The following is an 8409-nucleotide window of genomic DNA, read 5'->3' on the forward strand; positions in this document are numbered from 1 at the left end:
GGTAAAAAAAGTAAGTTTCTTTATAATACAATATATACTCATGCGGTAATCAAACACAATATCTTTTAAGTCAGATTGAGCACATGTAACCAACCAAACAGATACTATTACATATTTCTAACCTAACTTAACTTAATCTGACTCACTTGATAGGAGTTAGGCTTAACCATATGGACAACCAAATAGGCCCATAATGGCTGAGCGGTGTCTCCGAAGCCAAAGGAGAGGGAGAAAGGAGGGGTGCTCGGGCAAGGCAGCAAGACGATTCAGAGGCAACTAGAGGATTTGCGCTATCACGCGGCCGCGCAACGAGAGGTGGAAGATGAGCTGTGTGGGTTGAGGGAGAGGAAAGTAATGAAATGACCCTTCGGCTTAGCTAGGCTGGAAAAAAGTAGAGAGGTGGGCTGTTTTGGGGGCAGAGAGAGGAGGGAAAATAATTGAATTCTTTTTTTTAATAACAAATGCACTCACACGGTCACACCTCCCACCCGTGGTGCGCACCTGCGTTCAAACGAAAAACCTTGAAAGCAGGCGGGCTGGGAGCTGCCACATGCGCCCAACCAACCAAGCTAGTCTCGGTTCATAGGAAAATAATGGGATTTTATAACGTCAATCCTGGGAAAAAAAGGGCACAATGTTTGAGAATTTTTTATTTATGTATTTTTATTTTTCAACTAGTTATATGCTCGTACAATATAAAGGACCATAAAATTTTCACAGAAGAAATCTTAGAAAAACAAAAAAAAAAGCAGGGTTGATCACGTTGATGCGGGGAAAAACCTAAAAAAAGGGAAAACAACTTGAAAAAAAATGCAGGACTCACCACGTGGGTGAGAGACTCAAAGCACACGGGAGGACACGAGACCCACATGGAAGGCAGGTGAAGGTGTGAGAGCGTGCGGAACTCAAAGCATGAGGGACCCATGAGGAAGGATGTAGGACTCTTTTGGTACTTTTTACAATTGTAATAGATATTTGCAAAAATACATATCCATTTCAAAATATTGTACATCTAGGCTACCGTCGCCCGTTGGAAGGACGATAGCAATGTGGGTCCATCCAACAGGCGATATTTTATGGGGTCCATGACGCAACGGTCAAAAAATAAACACATTGATCGATATAGGGTTCACATCAACATGTAACTCAACCAATAGGTGGCACCTTTGATGTCTCCTGTTAAAAGAGTGACAGAAACGTCTACGCTCTATTGAGGCTCACTGAAAAAGATATCACTTATTGAACAAGCGAACCTTTTCTTACACATACGCGACTGTATGCATCCTGTCATCGATCATCTTACCTCACCTTCGCCTACCTCTACCTGATTGGACACAGCGTATTACAAGACACGTGCACGTTATGAATGTTAACAGTGTAGTGGAATTGCCAACCCAAAGCAACCAGGTACTCTCCAAAACTCATTTCCAAAGCTACTCCAATAAATGGTATTCGATGTTCCACCGTGTAGCTCGACGTTGACCTGCACGTTCTGACAATGAGAATATGTTGTGCGGGACATCGCATTAGAAAGGTCTTGCTTCGGTCCACTCGTGTGACGTGCGTGTACCAAATACTAGCACTGCTCTCCAAAAGCATTGAGGTGTCTCCAGTGATAGCAAAGTGTCTTCTGTCATCTTCAACGCCACGTTACAGGGTCGTTACGTTGGGATGCCATATTAAGGCGTCGTGGTTAGATGAGTGATATCTTGTTGTCGCCTTTTCAATAGATGACGGTAGTTTAGATGTGCAATATTTTGAAATAGCCATATATTTTTACAAATGTTGAAAAATAAAAATATATAAATAAAAAGTGATATGTGTGTGGTTGCAGATGGTTAGTAAGTTGAGGGAGATGCTGAGGTGCACGTATGACATCAAAGCAAGGCGACTCCTTTCACCATGTGCCATTTGTGCGCAAATGTAGGGATCCATATGGAGACACATAATTTAGCTGTACTAGTGCAATGTCCATATGTTGCAATGGAATCTGAATTTTACATTGAACAATTCTATGTTGTACACAAAACAATTGTGTTTAGAATACACCATATGCCGAGCATACAAATTTTCAACAATGGAACATGTAAAGCATTCCAATATTTTATCAATCTTGCAGGTGCACTTTCTATAAAAAAAATAGTTTTATGTAGAACATCATCATCATCAGCTATTGTACCATGCCCGCGTTGCAACGGATCTTGCACCCCTACACTACATTACAATGATTCTTAAATCTCGCATGTACAATATTGTTTTACTTCCTACACGAAGAAACAAAACATGATGCTAAAACTAATACTTAATTTATATAGCAATAGTACTCTACTATGCCTAAGATCCAACATTAGTACAATATCATGAATCTTGATTTCTTATCTAATATGAATAACAAAAATAGCATCTTCACAATACATCATAGAGATATCTATGTATAAGAACATCTTTATATACAATATTCTAGTGAAAGTCCGATCGCCAAATAACAGTTCTTAGCTGTATCGGTAAACATCAATAGAACAATTTTTATGTTCCCTTACAAATCACAATCACTGGACCAACTTTTCTCATCTTTGGTTTCATGGGAAGAATCAAAGAACTATGGCATAATACTGAAAGAGGTATGTTACATACATAAATTCACCAGTTGAAAATCCCTTCCCATTAAAAATACTCAGCATGTTAGACCACAAATTTTACTAATCAACCAAAAAATAGCTCTAAAACCTGACTAAATTTCAAGATGAGAAAAATGGCATTACTTAGTGGTAAGGATGGTAGAGCTAATCAACTATTTAACTCATCGAGGCTGACGATTGAAATGCAATATGTCATAGCTTTGTTGTAACGTCGTACCCCCTCCCCAACCTCCTATGAAGAAGCTCAATTTATAAAAAAAAGAGACATGACAATTGAATCAGTTTTGCATCAAACCCCAACTTCAGTTATAGCTTTGGACCCTGTTATCTGACACAGTCGACAAAAAGATTTGCGGTCAGAGACTCCTGTGGAGATATAGATCACAAGAAGAAACAATCTGGAAGTAAAGTAATAAACACATATGGCAGATGCAGTGGTAATAACACTGAAAATAGCAACTCTTGCAATTGAAATTTATTTCTCATTTCGTATCAAATTATTCAACAACGAACACGGCTCCCAGTAGGAGCTCTGTGAACTGTTTCTGTAGAAAAAATTCATGAGAAATACAACCCAAATAGGGAGAGGACGGAGAATAGTAGGTTAGATACAGCTCACAAATCACAACCCTGATGGACAGTTTAAACAACCCAGGATTTTGGAAACTCCTCTCATGACATTAAGGACTGATCCTTCAACACTTGGACTTGCACAGAAGTCTCCACAAATCGCCAATTTCATGCTTACTAAACACACTTGTCATCTCTACCTATAGCAATGGCGGGGAAAGCACTACCCCTGTAATTTCAATACAAATCAAATACCAACAGATTGAATACAAGATGAAAACTCTAGAAGATGTGGCTGAGAAAACTGACCATCTGTGAGCTTCCATAAAAATTGGTTGTGGAATGTCCAACCCTGTAGCCATGAAGCCCCCCTCCCCCTAAGCCTCCTACAATTTTTGGATATAAAAGAGGAAGAAGGAAAGAGGAGGAGGAAGAGAAAAAAGAGGAAGTGAAGAAGGAGGAAGAAGTTGAACCCCCCTCCCCTAATTCTCAGCTTTGGATCCGCCACTGTCTGTAGCCTGAAATTCTTTGAACAATTCATCTGCCACCTTAGCAAGTGCATCTGCTGAAGTTTTCCTGGGACTAATATTGTTTATTACATTGGAAGCATACTCAGCTCTCGAATGCAATACCCAAGACTGACCGAAAACAAACAAAAAGTACATTAAATGAGATTGAATCGAATGATACCAAAAAAAAATGTAAGTCCAGATAAAAATTACCTACCTGTTAGAAGGTACACAAGCACGCCCTGGCTTACTACTATCACAAAAGGCACAACTCGGAGAGTCAGAATTATTGAAAGAGAAACCATGAACAGGTACCTGATTAAAAACATCATGAGGCAGAGGAATAAACATTTTTGCAGAGGAGACCGAGGAATAAACTGAATCAACGAGAACTGCTTAAAATATCATCCACTATGGAGAAGCTTCATGAACCCACAACTATCATGATGTTAAGTTAATAGATAGTTTGCTAAATTAGATATTTTGTACAGATAATAAGGAAAAAAGAAAGATATTGTAATGCTGTACTGTTTTGGCATTGTAAATTTGCATTATTTTGGCATTTACAGTACCTCCGAAGCCCAAACGAATGATCCATGTGCATAGAATTTTATGTTCATACAGTTCTATCCATCCTGACAAAATAGCTGCCACACATGCATAAAATAGGTAGGAACTGACTACTGCCACACAATTGTGAAATATATTGTGGAGAATTTTGTGCAGTTAATTCGATTCCTTTAAAAAAATGTGGAGTAGAAAGTTACAAAACTACCTATTTGGAGTATTTCGAGTACATCAGTAACAGCATGCTTACCTATATGGAATGTGCTGGTGTGTCGATGTATCCCTGTACTTCTTTGCAAGTCCAAAATCTATAATGTAAACCTATACAGAAACTGAAAGTAATTAATAAATGCACATACTATTAATCCCATGAGTAAAGGCAGATTGAGGGAACATAACTAATCACCTAATTTGCCCTTTTACCAAGACCCATCAGAAAATTGTCTGGCTTGATATCTCTGTGCAAAAGACTTGGAATGGACAAACTCAACTCGGTTGATCTAAGAAAATAAAGGATGTTAATACCACACACAATTAAATGAAAGCAGTTGGACAGAAATAATGTCTCCATGGAGCAATTTGAACAAGAATATAGGAAGTAAGCAAACAGAATGGTGAATTAGTTCTATCTTAATGATGCAGCATACCATTTGATCAGCAAGCATTAGAACAGTTTTGAGGGACAGCTTCCTGTTACAAAAACTGAAAATATCTTCAAGGCTTGGTCTCAGTAAGCCCTTTACCAAAACATGGTAATTACTGAGAAATATGTCTTGGTTTACATGTGATGAGTGATTGATATTAGTATTTAATTGGCTTGGTGATCTTCGGCTTTGCATGAGTTTTGATGTGATTTGAATTGATTTGGGATTCCATTTGAGCATATTGATTATGAACTAACTAGAATTAGAGTTGAAAATATGTGTTTACTTATCTCATGGTGTACAGGTGATGAATGCAACTTGGCGGTTGACGACGGGATGATCGGGGCCAAACGGAGTGCTTGTTGCCAGACAATCAAAGAGGCCGGACGAAGTCAAGGGTGATTCTAGCTGAACACGTGGAGGTCAAGTATAGAAGGCGGATAGAGATGGCATGTTGACAAAGTCAAATGAAAGGGATGCTGGTGCAAGTAACAAGACGGCCCAAGGGACCAGACGCGGGAGAGGCTTGCCGGCGGTCAAGATCTTATGACGGAGTACACGCGCCAACATCGAAGCGCTTACTTAAGGTGTAAGCAAGGTGACGAGTCACGCTTTGAGAAGCATGCAGACGGTTTTACGGTTTGACCTCAAAATTGTGGGAGGACTGGAGGAGTACGTGGCACCATCGTGAAGCTTGTGTTGAGGCAAAGCTAAGTCATGAGGGCACCGTGGTCATCTGAGAAATGGAGAAAAAAATATACCAAAATGCTCTCGGTTGTAGGTAGGAGTGTACTACAAGAGAGTGGTATTTTGAAAAATAGCTAGGAAACTTAGACGTCAAGTTTCCTAGGCCTATAAATAGAGTGGTAGAGCTATGAAAGAGTTTGAATCAGCCACTTGAGTCCTCTTATGCCACACCCATTTGAGAGCTTAGAGCTAGGGTTTTAGAAGAGAGAATGATGAGTGCTTAGTCTATGTAATAGGTAATAGTATTGAGAGATAAATTTTTGTAATCTGCTAAAAATAGGGCTAACATCTTTGAGTAATGAAGTTTATGTTTTTGCCTATACTTGAATTGCCCTCCTTCTAGTTTCCTTCTATTGGTTCTCTTGCAAGTTTGCAAGTTTTTTTTCGGTTTTGTTTTTTGTTTTGGTTTTTTTAGGCTGAAATTTTAGTACCTTGTGAGGTCATTCTTCTTATTCCTAGAGGTATAAAATTCACATACACACGCTTGTGTGATGGGCTTTTGAATTCCCTTGCTTCTAGACAATCAACTTAGAGAGTTTCGTTACTCGGTGTTCATCTTTTCTTGTTTCTTTGCAAGTTATGATCTTTCAAGTGCTAAGGCATATGGATTGCTCTTAAATGGAACCTATGGTTCATATACCATCTATGAATTCGTGTTGCCTCGATTTTCTCTTATTAGAACCTCTCTCTATTTTTACTTCCGCTTGAGTTTTGAGGTGCGTTGGGTGATCCAAATAGGAGAAGGACATTGATTTCGCAAAAAATTTGTTGAGGCACCTATTCACCCCCCCCCCCCCTCTATTCATTAATCTTGTTCCTACCATTGGTATTAGAGCCAGTTTGATCAATTGTTGACCTTAACCGGTTTTGTGATCCGTAGGCAACATAGAGAAATGTTTAGAAGGCAAGGGAAAAATGAATTTGATCTTGACCAAAACCAAAATATATGCCAATAAGACGGGTTTGAGAAGGTGGCTTACAGTGGGGAGAGTGAGACTATTTTCACCACATCTACTACCCTAGAAGTTGAGAAATCCAAAATTAATGCCACACCACAACTCCATAAGAAGAAACTCACACCACAACCTACCAAGAAGAAGCCCGCACCACAACCCAAGAGAGCTTAACAATCTCAAATGAGAGCCCCTGTGAGAGAGCCTATAGTGACCAGCAGTTGAGTTCCTGAGAGACAGCACCACTGCACGTATTGCCAGAGAGAGGGTCACTTGGTTGGGTTTGCTTTCGTCATAGGAGGGATGAGCGGTGTGAGTGGGAGTGGAGTACTAGGAACATGTACCACCCCTCTGTTGATGTACATGAGCCTTTTCTTCGCTTCTACTACGAGTCTCTAGCGCTTTTCAATCTCTTCCTAGAGGTGGTGCTCGGTGTGGATTTTACCATGACTCATATGGTTTTGATCCACGTGTAAGAGGCTTTGAGTTCCAGTGCTTTGGCGGACCACATCTCTTTGTTGTTCTCGCCCCCAGCGCACTAGTGTGATTTGCATGCACCTCCTTTTAGTGCTTCAGGGTGGATGACCTAGTACTGGATTCCCAAGAAGTTTATGACTAACCCCAGTACTGAGTTATCCACCTACTACTCTTCTCGCATGTAGATGGCAGGTGGAGGTCTAGAGAACAAGTGGCTCATTGACTCTGATTGTTCGTGTCATATGACCGGAGATATATCATGGTTCTCCAGCCTCACCCAAACGAAGCGGCATGAGTACATTACTTTCGGGGATGACGAGGATGATACACTACATCCTACTACTACACTCGCTCTCGAGCTGGTTCCTGCCTCTTCAACACTAGCAAAGGGTCTTGCAGCCTCTACTTTCACTTCAGCTGCTTTCGAGCCTGCACCAACAGTGTTTGAGAGGGAGGTCATCTCGTAACGTGAAGCCCCTCAAAACATTCAGCGGCGAGATCCCCCACAGCTAATGATCGGCAACCTTGGTGAGAGGGTAACGAGGTCCAAATCTATTTCTCATGCTCATTTCACTGATTCTGCATTTGTTGCTTCTTTTGAGCACCATAATATTGAACATGCTTTATTTAATTCGAGTTGGGTCAATGCTATACATGAAGAGCTTGAAAACTTTGAGAAAAACCAAGTTTGGGTCCTAGTAGAACCACCCCTAAATGTTCACACCATAGGTATCAAATGGGTTTTAAAAACGAACAGGGGGAGGATGGGTCTGTAGTAAGAAACAAGGCTAGACTAGTAGCTCAGGGTTTCACTCAGGTAGAGGGGATAGACTTTGGAGAGACCTTTGTACCAGTAGCTAGGTTAGAAGCTATTAGGATCCTCCTTGTATTTATGGCATCCCGAGGCCAAAAGTTGTATCAAGTGGATATCAAGAGTGCTTTCCTAAATGGTTTCATATGGGAAGAGGTTTATATCAAGCAACCCTCAGGCTTTAAACATCCCAAATACCCTCATAGAGTATACAAGCTTCAGAAAATTTTGTATAGGCTTAAGCAGGCACCTAGAGCTTGGTATGATAGGCTTAGGTCTTTCTTGCTAGGGCATGAGTATGTGATGGGGTCAGCTGTTAAAACTTTGTTCACTCTAAAGCATGGCAATAATTTCTTACTTGTTCAGATTTACATGGATGATGTCATTTTTTGGTTATTCTCATGCACTTGTGGCCAAGTTTATAGAAACTATGAGCAGGAAGTTCGAGATGTCGATGATGGGCAAGCTCAACTTCTTCCTTGGGCTGCAAAT

At 40.4% G+C, this 8409-nt stretch overlaps 1 pseudogene; it reads right to left on the bottom strand.

Annotated features, from left to right (window-relative positions):
• Nucleotides 1-3261: 3261 nt before the first annotated feature.
• Nucleotides 3262-7566, bottom strand: LOC133886388 (uncharacterized; annotated as a pseudogene).
• Between the last annotated feature and the right edge of the window lie 843 nt (nt 7567-8409).

This window comes from Phragmites australis, chromosome 12, assembly GCF_958298935.1.
Source record: "Phragmites australis chromosome 12, lpPhrAust1.1, whole genome shotgun sequence".
Classification (NCBI taxonomy): domain Eukaryota; kingdom Viridiplantae; phylum Streptophyta; class Magnoliopsida; order Poales; family Poaceae; genus Phragmites; species Phragmites australis.